Source organism: Ambystoma mexicanum, chromosome 5q (assembly GCF_040938575.1).
Source record: "Ambystoma mexicanum isolate Mex_15411 chromosome 5q, UKY_AmexF1_1, whole genome shotgun sequence".
NCBI classification, from domain to species: Eukaryota; Metazoa; Chordata; class Amphibia; order Caudata; family Ambystomatidae; genus Ambystoma; species Ambystoma mexicanum.
The window spans coordinates 793,380,128-793,402,614 of record NC_090933.1 but is presented as its reverse complement, the minus strand read 5'-3'; positions in this window follow the sequence as shown (position 1 = coordinate 793,402,614).

Here is a 22,487-nt window from a genome sequence, read left to right as displayed (position 1 = left end):
ACAGAAATAGGTCTCCAAAGACAACTAGATAATCTGGCCTCCTATATATTCGCAAATAATCTGGAGATTAACAAGGAAAAGACGAAAATCATGATAATGGAAAAACCACCTGGGAAGAAGTCAAAAATAAAATCGAGTTGGCATATCGAAAAAGCAGCCTTGGAGGTCATCAAAAACTTCAAATACCTTGGTGTGATGATTGATAGCTCCAAATCAGAAGTCGCAATGCAGAAACACCTGTGGGAAAAAACACGAAAGTTAACTACACAGGCGCGGATCATCGACAGGAAGTACGGGCGGTTTTCTCTGTTACCGGTCCTGAAATTCTACAAAGGAAAGGTGGTCCCCTGCCTGGTCTACGGAGGTGAAGCCCTGCCCGCTCTTCCAATGGCAATATGGGGAAAATTGGAGGGTTACTTCTGGCGGAGGGTCCTCCAATTTCCGAACTCGACATCGATCGCAGGCATCAGACGAGAACTAGGCCTCTGATCCCTGAAAGCAGCTAAAGAGGCTGGAGAAATGTCACTCTTCAGGAAAATACTTATGCCTGAATCGCCCCAGCTTTACAACCTGAGAAATACAGAAATGAACAACGACACCTGCAAGATGCTGACCACATGGGCATCCAAACAAAGAACTACCCTAGATAACATCGCATGCACAGAAGAGACACTGATCGGCAATCCAACCAAAGTAAAAAAGAAAATGGACCAGGAAGACTGGATTGAAACCCAAACAACTGCGGAAAAAACAAACTTCTAAAACACCTGTCCTTTCAACCCAAAAAATTGGCTGCTACGCCCGAAATAATCAAAAGATTTCCGGACAGAGCTCTACGTTCAACCCTCCTCAGGGCTAGGCTGAACTTACTGCCAACCAACGAAGTCCGGGCCATAAGGGGCCTTTCTGCCACAAACCATTGTCGTCTGTGCAAAATTCAATCTGAAAAGGAGTCAGTGAAACATCTCCTCTTAAACTGCCCAATGACCATCAAATGGAGAAGAGCTTTTCTCAGCCCTCTACTGGAACCTTTCCCTCAGTATGACGTAGAAGTGTGGTGGTTCCGCTTAATGAGTGGGTCAAGGACTTCGTGGTCCATAGCCACGGCAAAAATACTAAAAGCCGCCCTGGACGAATGCGCAAAAAAGGAGACAGAACTCCTAACAGCAAACTCGACCGCCTAGAGTAATGATGGCGAAATGTTAAACTGAAAAATAAAAGAACACAGAATTGAGGAGAAATGAAATGAAGTAAACCACTTTGCAAAATCATAAAATTGATAAAAGCAAAAAAAAAAGAAAAAATGTGTTGCACGCATGGGCGAAACTGCTAAGGAAAAACGTGCTCTTCCCTATGGGCTGGTTTTGCTAAGGAAGCTGCTGCGTGAAAGAAATTAACTCACGTTTTGTAGCATGGTAGATGGGTGGGGATATTTAGGGAGCATCTACGGGCATAGTGGAACAGCGGAGCTGGGCAGAGCAGATCAAAATCATACAGAGTTCACTTTCGTGCTGGCGGAGCAAAATCTACCAATTTTGCACCCCTATGTATTAGAGCAGCTAGGTTAGCTGTGTAGTAAGTGCAAAAAGTGCGTCTGTTAACGCTGATGAAGCCCGAGGGAGGGGGTTCATATGATCTATGATCATAAACACTGACAAACCCTGATATAGGGTGAATCTGTGAATTGTATTATATACCGTAAGTATTATCTGACATATACTATGTTTCTTTTTTATTATGATGGACAATAGATAGGGAAATGACTACCTGTTCACTATACGCAACACTTGCAATGAGGACTTCTGAAACAGACATGATCTGTAGTACTGTCTAGGCAGTGCTTTTAGAGGCTCTTGAGTGCACTGGGTGAATTCCACCTCTACCTCCATCTTGGATTGTACTATCATACACCTGTTTTGAGAAGGGAACCTTATTCTCAAGCAGATGTGCGTCAGGGCACATTGGCCCCACACCTCTCACCTGAATATCGTCAGAATGGAGTGACTGGATCGGAAGCTGAGAAGCACAAGGTAATGGGAGAAAGAACTGGAACTGAAGGACTACATCTGTACACAACATATCCCAGCTATGGTTCTCTCTAGGCTGGACTATTGCAACAGCCTCTTTCTAAATCTGCCTGCTTCTATTCTCCGCCCTCTGCAACTCACCCAGAACAGGACTTTGAGACTTGTCCTTGGCCTCAAGCCCAGGGATCATATCTCTCCAGGACTGAAATCTCTGCACTCGCTCCCACTGGCTGTGAGGAAAAAGTTCAAAACCCTCTGTATTGTTCACAAGGCCTTCTGGGGCCTGGGGCCTCGATACCTCCAACTCTCTGTTCCTAAATATCTTCCTTCTTGAGCTCTTCGCTCACTTGCCTCCAACTCCTTCAGGGTCAGTCGCTTCTCCAAGCAACGAGTTGGTGGTAGATCTCTTTCTTCGGCTGGGGCCTCCTTCTGGAACTGCCTCCCTGCCTCCCTGAAACTTGAGGAAAACCATCTCCAGTTCCAGAAGCACCTAAAAACATTGATCTTTGCTTCTGCTTTTTCTCCTCCTCTCCCCTGCTGACTTTCTGGCTGAAACTGAATCTGCACTGGTTACCTGGCCACCCTCTGTTCTCGGGCCCAGGTCCACTCCCCCGCCAGTCGCACACCTGCACTGCCTTCCTGGCAACCTCTGCACTTGGGACTGTTTCTGTATCCCTACAGTCCCAATAGCAGCACCTACACCTTATGTCACTCACTTACCCTTGCACTTGCCACTTGATGTCTGCACTTACCCTTGCACTCGCCACCAGCTGGCTGTACCTTACTTATTTATTCTATTATCCTATGTACTGCACTGTCCCTTCCCCCCTCCCATGCACTTGCGCGCAGGGGTCAAGTCCTAAAAAATTAAGTGGGGGGACTCAGCAAACACAGTGGGATGTGACGTCGCCAGAAATTAGCAAATCAAGGTGAAATGTGCACATTTCATTAAATTGGCTTTGCATAACCACCCATATTGAACAGGACGAATGGCATTTGCCTTTCATAAAATGAACACACGCACAAAACCAAGAGAGGATATTTTCTTCTAATAGTGTTTTTGAAAACTTTAAAAGGCGTGCATGTTTTTAAACTCCAAGAACCAATATAAATGTTTTAATTGGGACTTGCAGTACCGAAATGGGACATTTCACCTTTATTTGTCTCTTATTTTACATCAGGTTATATAGTTTAGTGGTGAAGTGTCTGGCCTACAAATCTGCCGACTGCGGTTTGATCCCCGAAGTTGGCTTTAATTCATACATTCAAAGAGAATATTCAATGTTTCTCATTTTAGTTGGGGGGGACTGAGTTCCCCCTCTGAAAAAAGTGGGTGGACTCCGTCCCCTTGCATGTACCCTCGACTTGAGCCCTGCTTGCGCGATCCGAATGACACCTGGCGTAGTAGGATCGGTGTCTGTCTTCCCTCTGTTCCTCCGCCCTTGCCACGTCACGCCTTGAAACACTTGTAAATAGGCGTGTTATAAATGCCATATCATATCATATCTTATATAGGAGGGCAGAATGTCCGAAATGGAAGTGCTGTTCATTGTAAGGGTCCAAGACCATAAGGGGTAATATGGGAAGGGGAAATGCGGTGGGTTGGGTTGTTAGTTTGGGCCGCTGCATTTTAGGGTATTATTTGTGTATGATGGCTGCAAAAAAAAAAAAATGTAGTCTTACTTTGTCCATTTCTAATACGACTACTAGGTCCTTTGGTTGTCTGGTGGAGGCATCATAGAAAGCAAGTAGTTCTACAGCAGATGAGCGTGGGACAGGAGGATGTGTTGACTCCACAATGTCCTGCTCAGCCTCCTGTCTCAGGCCCAGATTTGTAACTTACAAATTAATCTCTGATCCCACCACCTGACACCAAAGGCAGGCCCTTAATATCTTCTTCCTTACCCTCCACACACACACCTGAGATCCCAACTGAGGTCACCATGCTCTGTGGCCCCTCTGACTCCAGGGATGCACTTCTCTGGCCCTCTCCTGCTGAGGTGCCAAACGTGATGACCTCACCCAAGTCTTCTTCCTTAGCAACAGTGCCATCGAAGGACACCACTTCCCCATTCACAGGCCCCTGAGAGGAGCTAGATGACACTCAGCGTGCTAGTGGTCTATGGTGATAACTAGTGGCGTGCCCTGTGCTTGGACCTGTTGGGTATTTTTGTGGAGATTTGGGGCCTGACGGTATTTTCTTACTGCCAAAATAATCATTCAAATTGGGCTATGTATAACAATAACACAGTGAATATGCATTATTTCAGCACACAGACCTATTTAGATGGCTTGCACGGTTGGTATGTATGTATAGTGGTGAGCATAATTCCTTTGGTTTTTTTGTGACCCCAATATCCAGAAACCCTTGTTTTGTTTAGATTTTTCGTGTGATCACTAGAGAGACCTCAGGCCTACATTTCAGAAATACCACATCTTCAGTTTTAGTGTGCCACCATGGGCGATTCCCACTGAATTATTTACAACAGTGAGCTATATGTGGTAATTTTCACTACCTCATATACGGTAGTGAACTATGTCCCGGGTCTCTAATTTTTGCTGACTCATGTACCTTCAGCAAAAGGCTATTTTACACCCAGTCACTTATTATGTTCTGTCCAGAAAACACCCACTTATATATTGAATGGAATCATGCACGAAACTACCGCCAAGCCTTATTTTTTAGTTACCTTAAAAATGACAATTGCACTGTTTAAACATTTCCCCACGTTTAAACATTTCCCCACCACAAAGGAAAGAGAAAAATAAAACACACTATCTGTCTGCTTTCAGATATTTTTTTGTATTATAAAATTGACTTTTTTTACAGAAATAAATGAAATGGCACACTCAATGTTGTCAGTAAAAAAATGAGAATTAAACGACAAGAGCAGTCTAATTCGCAACTTTAAACATGATGATAAAACACTGGAATTCCCTCTCCTACACTGACTGAAGAGCTTCGCACACATACACTGCCCCCACACGCTGCAGAGTAATTACCTTATCTATTCCGCATGTATTTTTCTCCGGCTGTTCATTTTCTGAATGTGGCAATTCCCTTGAAGAGCATCCCCAGCGAAAACAGGCATCTGTTCTTAAACCGGGGTTATTGCCTGGAACTCCCAGCTTCTGCAATGTAGTTGGGATCTGCTTCTCCCTCAATTATGAACTGCCCAGCCAGCCAAAAAGGTCCTTCTCCCAGCTCTGCCAAAATCGTCTGCCTTCTCCCCCTTTTCAAGATTCTACAGGAAAACTTGGTTACCGAATGCTTGTCCAATAAGATTCTATCATGTCATCTCCTCCCTCACTACACAATGGCTTATTTTTTTTACAGTTGCAACTGTAACAAACTGATTTCCTGCTTATTCGAAGTCTTTGCTTCCTGCAGTTACTGTGGACAGAGCACAGAAAGGCAAAAGAAAAAAAAAAACTTGAATGTGTGTTTAAAACTGATTTTCAGAGTAGGCCTCATTTTGCAGTGAAGACACATTCTTTTATTAATGAGTTATAATTATTAGTCTTGTTAGTGAGATTAGTTTGTTAATTACCAAATGTGTCTCTTGCAACATAGGCATTTCAGGTGAGAAATGGTGTGCATTTTGAAGGTACAGATGTGTGCTTTTAACTGTGAAAAATGTACTTGCATTTTATATGTAAAAATCGTTTTTGACTGAATAACCTGCCCTTACTTATATGTCCATGTTACACTGGCAACACATAGCTTGAAACAACTGCATCATAGCAATGCACCAAACCCATGCAGTGGTGCTGCATAAAAAAAACATGCTACACATTTATCCTGTGCAGTAGTGCTGTACTCTGTGCTGTAACACGCTAAATAACCTTACAGACCTCTGCCCCAGTTACAGGTCATTTCTTCTTCAGCTCCAGACCCTGGAAAAGAAGGACAAGAGATAACAAATAACATAGGCATGTGCTTACACATGGCCAGATGTACATATATGAAGTTGCAAGCTACTAGGAAGCCATGATAAGGCACTAACCAACTGTATTTGATGCATGCACACAGCACCACGATGTAAATTCGACAAGAGTCAATTATCACAAGGCAATGGGTAATGCCAAGTGACAAAAATAAGACCTGTTGGGTTCATTTTGATTGGTCGTCTTTGGTCTGAAGGGAAATTAGTGAAAGGACGCAAGCACTCTTTTTGAACAAACTGGATCGACACATCGTTTGTAATTAGTATAATGCACAATATGTTTATTATTCCGAGAGCTTTTATAGCTAAAAAAACACAAGGAGTAATATGCAATGACAAACAAAAATATACATGTGTTTCATAAAAGTCCTTAACATTCATAAAGCTGAAAATAATCCTGAAGTCTGAAATAAATCTTTAATTCTGTTTATGGCTGCATTATCTAAGAGAAACGTTAGCAGCGTTGGTTCTTAGTACACATAGTGAGATCTCAAACAATGAGGTTTGCTGCCTTATCAGCTGCTTAACAGCTGGGCCTCATCACGACTTTGGCGGTAACCCTTAAATCCGGCGGTAGCGCTATTACCACCGGATTTAAGGGTCCGCCAAATCAGGACTTCGGCGGATTTCGCCCCAGCTCTTAGCTGGGGGGAAATCCGCTGAAAATTTGCGCTGATACCGCCGGCGGGAAATCCGCCGGCTGTATTAGCGCAAAATTTCCCCATTGAGCCCAATGGGGAATGGGGCATTCCCGAATGGGCTCAATGGGGAATGGGGATTAACATTACCGCCGAACTCGTGATCCGGCGCTATTAGTGCCGGGGAGTTCGGCGGTAGGGCTAATACCGCCGGCGGTAATACCGCCGGCGTTACCGCCCAAGTCGTGATGAGGCCCAAAGTCTGGCTGGGGTTGCAAGCAGCTTTATCCTTGTCCTTGTCTTCCAGCTACTCATATGTGATCATGTGCATGTTCACAGAATGAACACTCTTTATAATGCAGGCATTTAAAAGCAACAATTTAAGTGTAGCTTACAAAATGGCAACCTCATAGTTTCCCCCTTTAAGGATGGATCACTCTACACCCTCATGCTGCAATGTTAGTCAGTCTAAGGTATTCCTTCTGGGTGAGATTGTGGTCTAATCTTCCTGCACCTGTGTTGGGGGAAAGTGTTTGTTCAAAGCTGTAGTGGGAATAGAGTTCATTATACTGCTACACCAAGCTGTGAACAACTTGATGAATAATCAGCCTATTACTAGTATCAGTATGCCTGCCAGAAGAAACAACAATTTTTGACCCATCCCCTAAACATGCTTCTGGAATGTTGTCCACCAATCCATTCAATGGTCTGTAGGGAAGTGGGAAATCTCCTTGATGTGTGCTGCATGATCATGTATTTGTTTGTTACAAGGTAGGAATACACACCATTCCTTTTATGTGCACCCAATGCCCCCCTGTGCTGATAAGGTCATGTCCAGGGTTATCCTAATTTGCATGACCACTGCCCTGATTTCTCATGGTACCCGTGCAAGAGTGTCTAACATGTAACCTGTTTCATTGGCCACTAACTCAACCATCACCTGGAGTCGTAACACAGCTGGTCCTGTCCTTCCAACAGCATATGAACATCTTGCAAGCCCCCCAAGGCTGCACCCTGATGTTCCTCCCCTAACCTCCCTACGTTCAATTGGATGTAGGCTACAATCACCTGTGAATTTTAGTGATCCTTTTGCGTAATGATTGTACGTGATGGGATATCTTTGAACACCCAAAGCCCACGGAATACGTATGTCAGAGTACACCAACCTATCCCACGAGAAGGCAGGGCTTTGTATACTTTGCTGTCACAAAGCCAAAACACCCCATGTGCAAGATGTTCTCCATGCTGCAGTGGTAGTGCCACAGCAATCTGGTGAGGGGAGCATTGCCCTTAACTGTGTCTACATTACTGTTAGCTTCTTTATAGGAATACTGTTAAATGACATTCCTATACCAGCGTTGGATGTAAGACAGGGTCTGAGATGTTGGTCCATTTGTCCTTAAGACTGTCAGTTCCGCAATCATTCCCTGTCAACAAGGTGGTGCTATTTGCAAGTAATTCTACTGTAAAGTTGCACTCTATTGTGTTACCGGACATTCTTCCCTCTCCTTCTTTTATCTCCATGCATTGAAGGAAGTGGTACAAGGGACGTACTCTTAAGTGTTCTCAATGATTTATTCTGGCCTTTGGAGGTGGCTATGTTTGTGGGCGCTAGCGCTAGATTTGAATCGTACTATATTGCAAGGTCAGGGACAGCAAGAAAGGGATAAGTATCATCTGAATGGTGTAGCAGGGGGCTACACAGGCAATAATCACTAATGTTCAATTCAGAAGCAGTTATGTATGCAAGTCTCATATACAAATTTCCCTCTAGTGAAGGTGATAACTCCAATGGACAAGAAGGAGGCAGGTAACTCATATCCCTGTAACCCAAATAACACCCATGGTCCTATTTAGAACCTTTTACTCTCCCTCCACCTACAGGCACCCTGGTCAAGTATTGACACAGATCCTTACCTGTTCTTGACTGGGAGAGTGTGTAGGTACGCTACAGGTGCATTTGAGCCAGGGTCTGTAGCAACAGTAGGGAAATATTCTAATGGGTCCGAGTATGTTTATTCCTTATATTGTTCCTGATATTGACATTTGGCAAAGGGAGCCAATAAGTGATGGGATTGAATGCCACAAACTGTGAAAAGGGTCTCTTGTGATAAACCCAGTATTTTCCCCATGAAGGGCCGCTCACCTAACTGGGCAGGGTGCACAATCTGGTACAGTTCAGTTGTGCCGCATGATAACCTTACAGCTATGCCTTGATAGAGGTTAAAGTTGTCTGGAAGTGTGCATTCCATCACATGTATTTAATTATTGTGGGGAAATTGGTGTCTCATTTGCGTATCACAAGCTTTGATGTGTCTTCTGAAGGAGTATGTGTGCCTAGAATACTCCTTTCCATCCCATCTCCAAGCTGGCAGAAATACCCAGAAGGGGCAGTCCTTGGGGACTTCTAGGACTCATACCTTTCAGGAGCTTTCTCTGAGGTACCTTTCAAAATCCCAATAACATTCATGCAGTGACCACTTAGATAATATGTGCCTATGTTGATAACTATTGGGTAATACTTCATGTGGAAAAGATGCAATATATGTTGCACCTAGCAATAAGCCCATACAACCTTCTGTGGGCCATGGTGAAAGTAGTACCTATGAGGAAAGTTTAAAGGAGCCCATCACTCTTATTGCAGCTGTCTACTTCTGGTGAGGACCGTTGCATGTTGTCCTTTCCCACCAATGTGCTTCTAGCAACTTTATGACGGCTCTAAAACGTTTGGCTTGTTCCAATATGTATACTAGTGGCTGCTGCTCGCCAATGTCTATCTATTTGCTACTTCTCAAATTGTAATAAGAACTTGCTGCTGAGTCTTTGGCTTTCCAAAGCTAATCTACAGACTTTAAAGGCATTACTGGTGGTGATGCAAGGGTGGGGAGCTCCTTTTGCTTCTTTACATGCGATGCATCAATCCACATAGCAGTCTCTCGCATCAAATGGTAGTGTATGATGTCAGAAGGACTACAAAGGGACCTCTCCACTTAGGATCCAATGCCGATATTTGAGTGTGTGATTTGACGTAAACTAATTTCCCTCTCTGTATGTCATGTAGTGGTTCACTTGGCTGTTCTTGGAAGGTAGCAGAGACCTGTGAATGAAGACACTGGAGATCAAAGATCAAGGACATACAGCACTGTAACATATTACTATCAGACAATGGAAGAGATGAAAAGGCTGCTGTCACTGTAGGTAATTGCACAGGGCGTGTGGTTGCATGAAGGGAAAGACCAGTTGTTTGGCTAATGGAGCCCTGCAAATACATGAATGCAATGGACAGGGCTTGGAACCAGTTTAGGTGAGGATCTGCACAGATCTTTGTAAATTTACATTTAAGATCTGCACAGCATCGCCCCACTCAGGAAGATGCTTGTGGGCTTTAAGGAGCATTCAACTTGTATTTGCTAGATAAGGATTTAAAAATAAGAGACATCAAAGCATAATTGAGATGGGGGCCCCTGCCACTATCTATAGGTCCAGCTATACCACATATCAGTATAAACTATTGCAACAGGAGGTTATCTACTATCTGAGCATCATCTCACTTACAGAGTTACGCTTCAACCCATCTGCTGAATATGTGAACCAATACATTGAGTTAGGTGTATGAGTTAACAGATGGTGACTTCGGCAAAACCAAATTGGAGGACCAGTGATAAGCCAGCGGGGGTGGTTCATGGCCTGTAAGAATGTCATTGTATTTTCCCTTGTTCTCTTCCTTGGCTTGAAACGTTTTGAAACACATTGTGTATAGGCTCTATATAAATAAACTATCATATCATATCATATCATATCATATCACATTGAATTCTGGGGCAGGAGGATCCAGATCTTCTAAGATCTTGCACAAGCCACATTGTTGAGATGAAGGACAATGAGGCTGGTCACATAGGAGCTTCAAATGAGAGATATTTGCTACAGGTAGATCCGCCCTTTTGGTTTTCAATTTAAGTAGGAAGATCAATTACACATGTTACTTACACTGGATGCATGCAGTCTCCTAAACATTCAGCTGCCTGGTGGGAGAGAGTTGAAGTAGACGAGAATGAGTTGATATGCCCAAATCTGCAACTCGCAGGAAAATTGTCATTTAAAAGACATAAGATAGATAATACGAACTAACGAAGACATCCTGAGGTTGAAGAGAGTAATGGAAAGGAAGAAGTTCAAATCAAAATCCTAGTAGGAGGGGCAGATAATGACCACTCATCCCATTGAGTTCAGTATTGACGGTGACTCTCAAGAGTGGGTAGGCATAAAACGAGTGGCCCAGGTACAAGCGAATAGAGGGCATGCTGCAGAATTGGAGTGAAACAGGTTTATGCACACTGGAGAGGGGCAACAACTGTGAGTCTGACCAAAAGGGTTAAGTATTTACTGACTACTCATAGCACTCAAACACAGACCTCGGGAAAGGTCCCAGGTCCCAGGAATTGCATCTCGCAAGTTTCAAAGAGATCAAGAAAATGGAAAAGAAGGGGGAACTGGGGAGCAGGAGCTGTTTACAAGGTGTGTGGGGGAGTGTTTTAGTTGGGGAATATTTTGTAATAACTGTAATACGTTTGGGGCATTAGTCCGGGGAACCGCCAGAGGGTTTCACTGCTCAACAGGAACTGTGAAGTTACTAGAGTTCTATTAAGCCGGGGGTGGTGCCATCCTCAAAGGGAACATTGCCCCCCCCTCCGGAATGAATTAGTGGCATTTAACAAACTGTCAAACAGACTGGCGTAGTGCGGCTGGGAACCCTAGAGCCCACCATGCCATAAACACCTGTGATACCATGGCATAATAATTCCCATGTGCTAATGCTAGTGCACTTCTTGCTAACTGAAAGAGTATCTTTTGAGCCACAATAGATATCCATGCCTGTCTCCAAATCCCCTCTGTGTACTTCACTGCTCCCTTTGTTTCCCATCTGGCCTTTTATTCTTTTGCGGCCAGTGTTTGCAACTTACTCAAACTGTCTGACATGTACACCTCCCTGTCACACATATATGTGCCAGCCATGGCATCTGGGGTGCACAATGTGCTACATGTCGGTGGGATAATCCCCAGGGCAACCCCTGTGCAGTGTCATCAGTTGCTTGATTACCCCTGGAAACAATATCCTCCCCCTTTGTATGTGCAGAGCATTTCACAATTGCCAATACTTTTGGGTAGTAAGATTTCATGAAATAGGGCTGCAATGTATGGGCCATTGAGGATTGGTGTCCCTGCTAATGTTAGAAAACCTTGCTATTTCCAAATTTTGCCAAAATCATGAGCTACACCCCAAGCATTGAAGGGTTCGAGGGCCTGGGAGTAAACACCCCCGGCCCTCACCTTCCCCTGAAAGCCTGCTGCGTGTGGGGGGAGGGGTTGGAAGAGAAGCACACCACCACAACTATTAGACTGATAAAATCTCTCTTGTTTAGTACAAGAAAATACAAAATAGTTATAATAGACAGAATTCAACTGGGAGTTAGCATGAGATGCTTGCCACAAGATGACATCAGGAGTATGTCTAAGATTGTCAGCAAAATACATTGAAGAGCACAGGATATCTAGAATTTGACAGCCACACCTTACACATACAATTGATCATATCAGAGGTATCATTTCATTCTCAGTTATTATGCGCTGCACTGCATCAACCTTCACGTTCTCCTACCAAGGAACCGGTAAGGTAAACATTTCTCATGTGTTCTGTCTTGGGACAGTCAGGGACATGATCCTTAGACAACATGCATTCAAAACATTGCTTTCTACATTTGTACATAATATCACAGTAATTAGTTGGCTCCATTATCTCACAATAGCAGCAGAGGTTCTACATAAACATGCACAGCAGGCAGATCTTTTCTCCTTGCGAATAAAACCATGATTTATTTTTGCACTAATAGCAGAATTAACTGTTTAGCTATTTGAGTGTGCTACAGAATATAAGATGGCTGTGTTTCAGTATTGGGACATGATACTGAGGGCTCATCAGCATATTTACTATCCCTGTAAATAGTGACAGAGTGAGCGGATGCTGTTGAATGCGATATCATGTTGTGCCTCCTTTATTATATATATATATATATATATATTGGCCTAAGTCCAGTCGCTCTGCGAAGAAATCCGTGTTGCAAGGTTCTAATAATAATAATAATTAGGCTTTTATATAGCGCTACAAACCCTCAGGTATCTGTGCGCTGCTTATTATTACCCACGGTGTGTGGTGCTCATTTATCGACCTCGGAAGGATGAAAGGCTGAGTTTGGCCCCGCCGGGATTCGAACCTGCGTTAACAGGCTCTGCACGGGTGTCAAAGCGGGCGCTCTACTCGCTGTGCCACTTGACAGGTTCTGACCTTAGATCGACTAAGCCACCATTTTAGGTTCATCCGCCATTTTGATTCTCGCTCCAAAGTCACCCTGTGTTCTAAAATGGTGGACAGTGTTCTTCTGTTTGTAACATGGCCGTCTTGACCTCTGTATGCAAGTTAATGCCTAAACTGCCGTAGGCCAAATGTTAGGGTCATGTAATGATACCTTGTCCTTCGTTGACCTATAGATCGAGGATTACCTGTGCCAACGTAACTGATCCGTGAGCATATATTAAGCACAATGTTGTGTAAATACTGAACGTGAACACTTGTTGAACTGCGTTGTATTAAAATATGTACTAAGTCTTATGTTAGATCCGAGAATATACTGTTGCCATTGTGATTTGTTGAACATGTAAACTGAAGGTGATTCATATGCATATAGCTGGGCGAGTCAGAGGTGAACTCGGCACGAACCCTAGATTGGGAATTATTATCGTACAGAGGGGCTGAACATCATGTTACAAAACTGTATAAAAGAGCGAATATTCTGATGTACAGTCCCACTCACTTCTCACATCGAACGGGCTGGTATTCATTGTGCTGCATTGAGGGCCAGATAGCTATCTGATACTTTGTTCCTTTGAAAACTGTTCAGTTACTTTGAATAAAGGTCTGTGTATTTTTGTAAACCCGCGTTTGGTGTATTTCCTTTTGTGGTACTCAGCCTCGATATTTTCTTTTGCTTTTACAGATGGTGCCCGAATAGGGACCCTCAAGATTGATGCCAGCTCGTTGAAAGTTGACACGGCTATCGGACCGGGATCAGACGGTGTAAAAGGGGGGCCCTTTCTTGGATGAGAAGCGACACCGCAGCAGCGCTGCATGACCCGATTCCCGGACGGTGAGCACGTGGTCCGAGTCGGCATCTTGACGAGGGTCCATATATCGAGGCGGGCAGATTTGCCGAAATCACCAAACACGAGGTAACCTTTGTTAGAAAATTTTGAATCCTATCAGCCCTCCTTAGGATTGATCAGGTGAGTCGTGACCCCATTCTTAAGTATCCTGATAATTTGTTTTGGCGTATTGTTCGTGCAAGTACAATTATTGACCAGGTAACACCAGGAATCTGATATGCCTGGGAAATTGTCTGCCTGCTTCAGGGCATTATTCCGCAAGGACAGACATACTTTGGAATTTGGCCGACCGGCACCAATGGAGGGGTCGCTGGCGTGTGCTATGTACTGTAATCACGGCATTGGTAGTATAGTATTTAATGCTATTTGGCACAGACAAACTAGACATGCTTCCGAACTTCAGTGGCCAATCAATGGTAGTTTTGAAATCCCTCGTATTGAATACTTAGAATCTATACTATTGAAGAAAAAGGCTAGACCTGCAGCATTTGATGTATTACAGAATTGGAAGAAAGAAGCTTTGCAGCAGCTTAAAAGTAGAGAAAGGCATGCGTGCCGTCATATAACAAACGCCAAAAAAGCGTTGGTGTATGACCAAAATTAACAGTCTGAGTTAGTTAGGAATATGGATAGGGCTTTCTCACTTGGTATCCAGAAAATCTATCCTTCTAAAGACTCATGTTTCTGATGAACTTATCGATAAATTGTTAAATGAACGAAGGCCTGGTGCCACTGCGCCACCTCTGTATGTTCCTCTTCCTGCTGCTTTGCCTCTCCCTATTGTTATTCCTCCTCCCTTAATTCCTCCTGCTCCACCTATCGTTCCAAATTAACAAGGGGGGTCCTGGGAGTCTCTCTGCCAGACATTAGTCCTGGTTGTGAGAGACTTACCCAGAGTCTTTAGCTCACTATCTTTCACAGAGAAGAAATATCCTAAACATATCAGTCTTTGTTTTGCTCTGGGGCAGTCCAGCACCGAAATGCTAGGCAATTCTCCTCTGAACAAGAGTACCAACAGCATCCCCAGACACGTGTTTCAGTCTGGTTGGACCTCATCAGTAGGGAAGAGCTGTGCCTCTCTAAGAATAGTGAGCAAGGGGTCCACGTCTGGATTCCCGTAGTAACTTAGGGTGAGACCCAAAGTTACCTGCATATGCAAATTAACAAGGGGGGTCCTGGGAGTCTCTCTGCCAGACATTAGTCCTGGTTGCAAGAGACTTACCCAGAGTCTTTAGCTCACTATCTTTCACAGAGAAGAAATATCCTAAACATATCAGTCTTTGTCCTGCCCTGGGGCAGTCCAGCACCGAAATGCTAGGCAATTTTCCTCTGAACAAGAGTACCAACAGCATCCCCAGACACGTGTTTCGGTCTGGTTGGACCTCATCAGTAGGGAGGAGCTGTGCCTCTCTAAAAGGGACTCCCAGGACCCACCTTGTTAATTTGCATATTTAAGTAACTTTGGGTCTCACCCTAAGTTACTAGGGGAATCCAGACGTGGACCCCTTGCTCACTATTCTTAGAGAGGCACAGATCCACCCTACTGATGAGGTCCAACCAGACTGAAACACGTGTCTGGGGTTTCTGTTGGTACTCTTGTTCAGAGGAGAATTGCCTTGCATTTCGGTGCTGGACTGCCCCAGGGCAGGACAAAGACTGATATGTTTGGGATATTTCTTCTCTGTGAAAGATAGTGAGCTAAAGACTCTGGGTAAGTCTCTCGTAACCAGGACTAATGTCTGGCAGAGGGACTCCCAGGACCCCCCTTGTTAATTTGCATATTTAAGTAACTTTGGGTCTCACCCTAAGTTACTAGGGGAATCCAGACGTGGACCCCTTGCTCACTATTCTTAGAGAGGCACAGATCCACCCTACTGATGAGGTCCAACCAGACCGAAACACGTGTCTGGGGTTTCTGTTGGTACTCTTGTTCAGAGGAGAATTGCCTTACATTTCGGTGCTGGACTGCCCCAGGGTAGGACAAAGACTGATATGTTTGGGATATTTCTTCTCTGTGAAAGATAGTGAGCTAAAGACTCTGGGTATGTCTCTCATAACCAGGACTAATGTCTGGCAGAGGAACTCCCAGGACCCCCCTTGTTAATTTCCACCTATCGTTCCTCCTATTGTTCCTCCTGCTGTTCCTCTTCCTCCAGTTGTTGTTCCTCCTCTTGTCATTGCTCCTCCACCTGTTCCTCCACCTTTGCCTGCTGTGCCAGTAATAGCACCTCGGTTCCTTGATGTTCAAAATGTGCCTACTCTCCCTCTTCCAAGTGGTTTGACACCGCATGTAGTAGATCGGGGAGCGGGATCGAGGGTTGTTACTCGTAATACTGTGCCTCCAGAGAAAAAAACGTGAGTTAACTGCGTGGGCTAAGCATTGCATGGAGAAGGATGAACAAGCTAATATTTTTGCCACACTTTCTAATATAGACAATTTTCCTGAGAAAAACGTTTTTGTTGAAGGATTAGGAATTCATTTATCTGTAATGTGGAACAGGCTAAATAATACAGATCTCCCACAAGGGTTGAGGAATCTGAATACTTTAGCGTTTTCTAGAGATACTGCAGAGAAGGTACAAGAGCATGTTGAGAGGATTCTTGAGTATAGAAGGGAGTTGGAAAGGTTACGGTATAATGATTAAGATGGTGATAGTTTGGACGTTATGTTCGTGCAGAAACGGTTCCTTCCTTGTCGTAAATCGATAACTGAGGAAACCCGAATTTGCACGAAAGATGCGATTAGATGGATCTCAGACACGTCGATAACTCATGTTGCAGTATATGACACGTATAGTCAGTATACGCCAGAAATGCAGAGGAAATTGATACAGGTAATGGTAGAGTACCTACAGGATGAGTGTGTAAAAAGACAGGTTTGTTGTCCCCCAGAGTTATTGAGTATTTATAAGAGAGCTTTTTCTTTTGACACTTCTTCGGCTGCTTTAGCGCTCAATTTGGCTCTGTTGCTTAGTAAGCGGTCAGAGTTGCCTACTTCTCAGTTGCCTATGAGAGAGCTTCCTCCGACATTTGTCCCAAAAGTGGAGATTCCCGCTGATGCTGCAGCAGGTACAGTTGCTCGAGAAATTCCTGCACATTATGTGTCACAGTTTGTTCACATCCCTTTCTCAAGACAGGAAGTGAACACGATTAAACAATCTATTCCCAACATTAGGAAAAATCCGACAGGGTTCTACAAAGAAATAGAGTCTGTCTTGCAATCATCGGTATTCACCTTAAGTGATATTGATTTGTTATTTCCCGTACTCCTGCCTGTCGACTTGTGGAAACAGATTAGAACTGTAGATGATGTACCAGGGTTAGGAGATACATGGACTAACATGATTAGACTCGATGGAGAAAGGCCAGCTGGCCAAAGACCGCCTCAGGTAATACTAACTTTGCCTGAAAGGATAGTTACGAAATTGAAAACTATAATTCCCAAGAAGAGAATTATTTGGGACAAGCTTACTGCCTGTGTCCAAGGGAGGTCTGAGGGTGCTACCAAGTTCTTCAATCGGTTCGAACAGGTATTTCCAGATTTCAGTGGAAAAGATTTAGGCACAGAGTCTGGGAAAAGATTATTCGTGGACAAATTTGTGCGTGGATTGCTGCCTGACATCCAGTCTTGACTAGACCTTTGCCGCCAGAATTCAGTGATGTTCCGGAGTGTTTGTGGGCTATTGATGATAATGATGTCGGTGTTTTGCAAATCGAACCTGTTAAGATGGTCTTAAAACATGGAGTAAAGCTGCCGCGTATTCCACAGTATAAGATTTCGGTCGATGGTGAGCAAGCTTTGAAATGCATCGTCTTCGATTTTGTCCATCGAGGGGTGATTGAGGAAATTACAGGTAGTTTGTGCAATAGTCCGAATTTGCCCGTGTACAAGAAAGGCGATAATGCAATTCCTTTTCGTTTCATAATTGGTCTATTTGCCACCAATAGGATCATTGCTCCACAATTTCCAATTGTGCCTGATGTGACGACAATATTAACTATGATCCCGGCTTCAGCTACTCATTTTAGTGTTGTGGATCTAAAGAACGCTTTCTTTAGTATTCCAATACACAAAGACGGTAGATACTTGTTCGCGTTCACCTTAGGGGGACGTTTGTTTACCTTCACTCGTGCACCGCAAGGTTACACGGAAAGTCCGAGCATTTATAGTAGGGCTTTGAAAGAGCAGCTCGATACCCTTGAGTTGCCCTCTGTTAGGGAGATTTCTCTGTTTAGGCTGAATTTCCTAACCTAGTGAGTCCCCCAGCAGCTTTGCTGGATTTTTGGGGTTTACTTTTTTCTCCTGCCAAGAGTGAGACTCTTTTACCCTCACTCTTGGACATGATTTGAGTGTGTTTCTTTGAATCTAGATGTGTTTAATGGGCTATGGGGTCTTTTACTCCATAGGGTTTCATGTGTTTTTGTGATGTGTGTTACACAGCACCCTCCGTGCAGTAACACAGGGGTGTCATAGTGACCCCCCAGTATAGACTCCATACCCTGGGACTGACTACTGTCTCCCAGGGCATGTAAAGTCACCATTGACTTTACTAGTCTTAAATTCTGAACAGAACCAGTACAAACCATCATATTGTGGACGTACTGGCTGGGGCAATTCGATTGCCCCAGGGTCTGTTAGTTGAGGGGGCACGTCTCCGTCCTCCCTGATCGAGTTTTGGCTGGTGGCAGTGGATACTACTTTTTATATTCAACCGCAAATATTTTCCTATGGGATTTCCCATTGTTTTAGGCTACTATCTTTATTTAATTATTTACGGTAGCCTCGAACATACCGCTGGTTTATTTAATTAATATTAATTCTCCGGTTGGTATTTTTTGCCAAAACTTGATTCAAGAATGGCGTTTTTGTTCTCTTCTGTGACTCCAACCCAAGTCGAGCCCTTTGTTCCACTTTTTGGCGGGCTTCTCCACAGAAGCCCTCCAAAGTGGTGCCACTATGTCTCGGGTACTTAGGAGGGGTGGAGGGGAATTTAGGCACCCTGGACTGAGTTGTCTAGGCAACTCAAGTCGCACTCCGTCCTGATTGGCCCAAGTGGTGAGCGGGCCGGCTCACCACTTAGCATGTTTGAGTGACAGCTAGGCTGAGTGAATGGGGGTTTGTTGCATAAAAGCAGGGCTTTGGGGACTGGAACTTCAGAAGTCGCCACAGGACCTAAGAATCCGACGAGGGAGAAGCTGAGCCGACCTGCCACGACACCACGACCGGTGGAGCCCTGCTGGACCGTCTCACCACTTTTCCCAACGACAGAGGAGATCTCCCGCCGGAGAGTCTTCTTCCTTTGACTGGTGGGGATAACCAGTTTCACTGTATTTTCACTTTCCCAACGTATCTCGTGGCCGCCTTGCCCGTGCTAAGCACCCCGGCAACCGGGATACCACGTTTTACCACGACCGCGAGATAAAGGTACCACCTTTTACCGGAAAACTCCGCGGCTGGTTTCTGCGCTGGTTGTGAAACGACCTGCATCTTTCCTCCACGTCAAGATCTTCTCTTCCCCTGGACGACGACGCAACTTGCAACCACCACCAGGAACAACTGCCACCACTGGAGGATCCTTCCCATTTAAGGTACCGTGTCCCGCCTGGCTTCCCTTGCAACCGACTCTACGGGGTAGATTTAGCCCCCGGCTTTCGAACCTGGGTTAGCCTGGGACACCTTGGCTAAACTTTTCTAAGCCTCTCTAAACTCTTTTCTGAACCCTCTGCAAGACTTTCTAAGCCTAGTGTAACTGTGTGATCTTGGGCGCATTTGTGTTCTGCTCTCTCTAAGAGTGGGCCCAGCCTTTGGACTTTGGCTCACCAGTGACTTTTTGCTCTCTGCCTTGCTAATAGTGTTCCTGAATCGTAGAGTGGTGTAATCCTTCATATTCTGTCTTTTTCCCTCCCTTTTTCACAAGCTTAGTAGAGTGCAATCTAGTTAAGCGCTCACCTCTGTATGAAAATAAGTGGTGTCTTACTGTGATTTTCTAATAAGGGAAAAAGGGGTGTATATATCATAATAGTGACTGTGTTTAGAATATTTTACAATAAGAGTGCTGGAGTGTTTCAACTGTGTGTTCATAAATAAATAATTATATACTTTGATACCAAAGCTCTGGTCAGTGTTTGCTTGTATTATTGTATCTGAGTGCCTATTGAGTATACTTTGCATACTGCCTAACTCTTCTTGAGGGAAGTCTGACTGCTCAGCCACAGCTACCAGGTAAATCTGGGTGGTACAGACTGCTACCAAGTGGGTTTACTGCTAACACCTGTAGTCTTAAATCTTTTGCAGTGGTCCCTAAGGGAACTGCACAGGTTTCTGCCTAACACCCTCTACTTGTACACTACTTTAATATGTTGTTGACTTGCTTTTAGCTGCTGACTCAGAGAGCGCTTATAAAGAGGGCACTGTGTTGTTGCTTATTCACTTGGATAAAGATGGACATAAAGCTTCGCTTAAAAAATTTCAATACTGTTGTCAGGAGGTCGCCTATTTAGGCTATCTCCTGTCAAAGGAGGGGAGAAGGTTGACTGAACGGATAAAACGTATTTCTAGCATGTCTGTCCCAAATACGCAGAAGGAAGATAGAGCCTTGATAGGAATGGCTTCTTACGGTAGGCAGTGGATCCCCAACTTCTCACTAGTGATTAAACCAATGTTGGCCTTGACGAAGAAGGGCATTTCTTCGCCATTACCCTGGAACTTGGTACACCAGCATGCATTTGATTTGCTCAAGACTGCATTGTGCTTGGCACCAGTTTTAGGCACAACAACTATGAAAAGGCCTTTGTGTTGTATGTGCATGAATGTGATGGATTTGCTTTGGCTGTATTAACGCAGGAACATGGAGTGAGAATAGGTCGTGCAGCTACTTTTCTTCTGCCCTTGATCCTGTAGCGTGAGCTTTGCCAAGATGTTTGCGAGCTGTCGCTGCTGCGTCTTTAAAACAGAGCGAGGGAAATGTCCTAGGCCATGCTTTAACCCTGATGGTACCTCACTCTGTAGACGTTCTACTGAACAGAACTCAAACGCAACACGTCACCACGTCAGATATGAATTGATCTTGTTTGCACCACACATACAAATTAAGAGGTGTTGTGTTCTTAATCTGGCTGAACTTTTACCTTTCCCACAAGGTACAGCTTGCAGTGACGAAGAGTCACATGACTGCCTTTACACTACCGAACAAGAAACGAAGGGTAGAATCGATCTGAAAGATACTCCTTTGAACAATCCACAAGGGGAGCTGTTTTGGGATGGCTCCTGCTTCAAACTCCCGGATGGTTCATCCACAGCTGCTTATGCAATCACTACAATGATCACGATTGTGGAAACCAAGAGAATCACGCAGGCCGCAGAGATTATAGCATTGACCCGAGCTTGTGAACTTTCCGAAGGGCTTACAGTAAACATATATACTGACAGTCAGTATGCCTTTGGGGTGGTTCACAACTTTGGTAGACTTTGGGCAGAAAGAAGTTTCTTTACCTCACATGGTACTAACATCCAACATGGCTCCTTGATAGTACGGCTACTCTCAGCACTTGCACTCCATATGCAGCTAGCTATCATAAAATGCACAGCGCATAAGAAAATTGTAGATCATGTAGGAAAAGGGAACGCTTTTGCTGACTAGATAGCCAAATAGACTGCCACTGATCTCTCTTCAGAAATGTATACTTCAAGGGAAGCCACAAAGGCCTATACTTTGGATGAGGGTATTGATTCCGTAAGGGATATCCAAGCCGATGCCACATTAGAAGAGTCTAAGAAATGGGCTCAGGGCTTGGGGGAACTGGATGATGATGGGTGTTGGGTGGACAAAGTTGAAGGGAAATGGTTACTGCCTGACGCATACATTATGATGATGGTTGTTATGGCTCAGCCTGTGAGGCCTGGGGAAACAGCCATTTTGTCTCCACATTCTCCAAAAGTTTCGTCTTTTGGATTTGTTCCGGATCTTGAATCCGATCCTGCTTTGGATTCATCGCTTCCAATGGGAAGTGACGACATGTTGTTCACAGATCATTCAGTACCAGGAAGCACAAGATACGATCTGCGTCCGAGGAAATAGATTTACTGCACGGTTCGGCTGTGCTATCGAGGGAAATCATCAAATGACTTGTCTCTTTTGGCCCGATCATTTGCACAGAAGGGGTTTCTGTTGGCAAGGGTTTGTAGAAGGACTAAAAAAATGCCCGGCCTGGAGGTCGCCAGCAAATAACATTGGTGCTTTTGTTTGAAAATTACAATGCCTGCAACCGCTTCCGCTCGTACAGGACTGATAAGAGAACGTGTGACCAGCTGCGAGAATGGACAATCGACTGTGTGGGCCCCGAAAACGTATTGCTGTCTTGTGATAATGTTAATTGGTTTCACAATAGTCATTGTTTTAGGTTTCTGGTATTTAGAAGAAGTACATCCGTTTGAGAATTTGTTGCCTACTGAAAATGTACCTACTGTTTCTACTCCCTTCGTGCATCTGCATAGTCTATCTCCTATAGACTCTCAGCACAGACAGAATTATCACAACAACACACTTTTACTCATCATGAATGCTACACATGCCATTTTTAACAAATCTAATTGCTGGGTCTGCTCACATTTACTGCAACATGGGGATAAGGGGCTAGGTTGGTATATTCATCCTCTACCT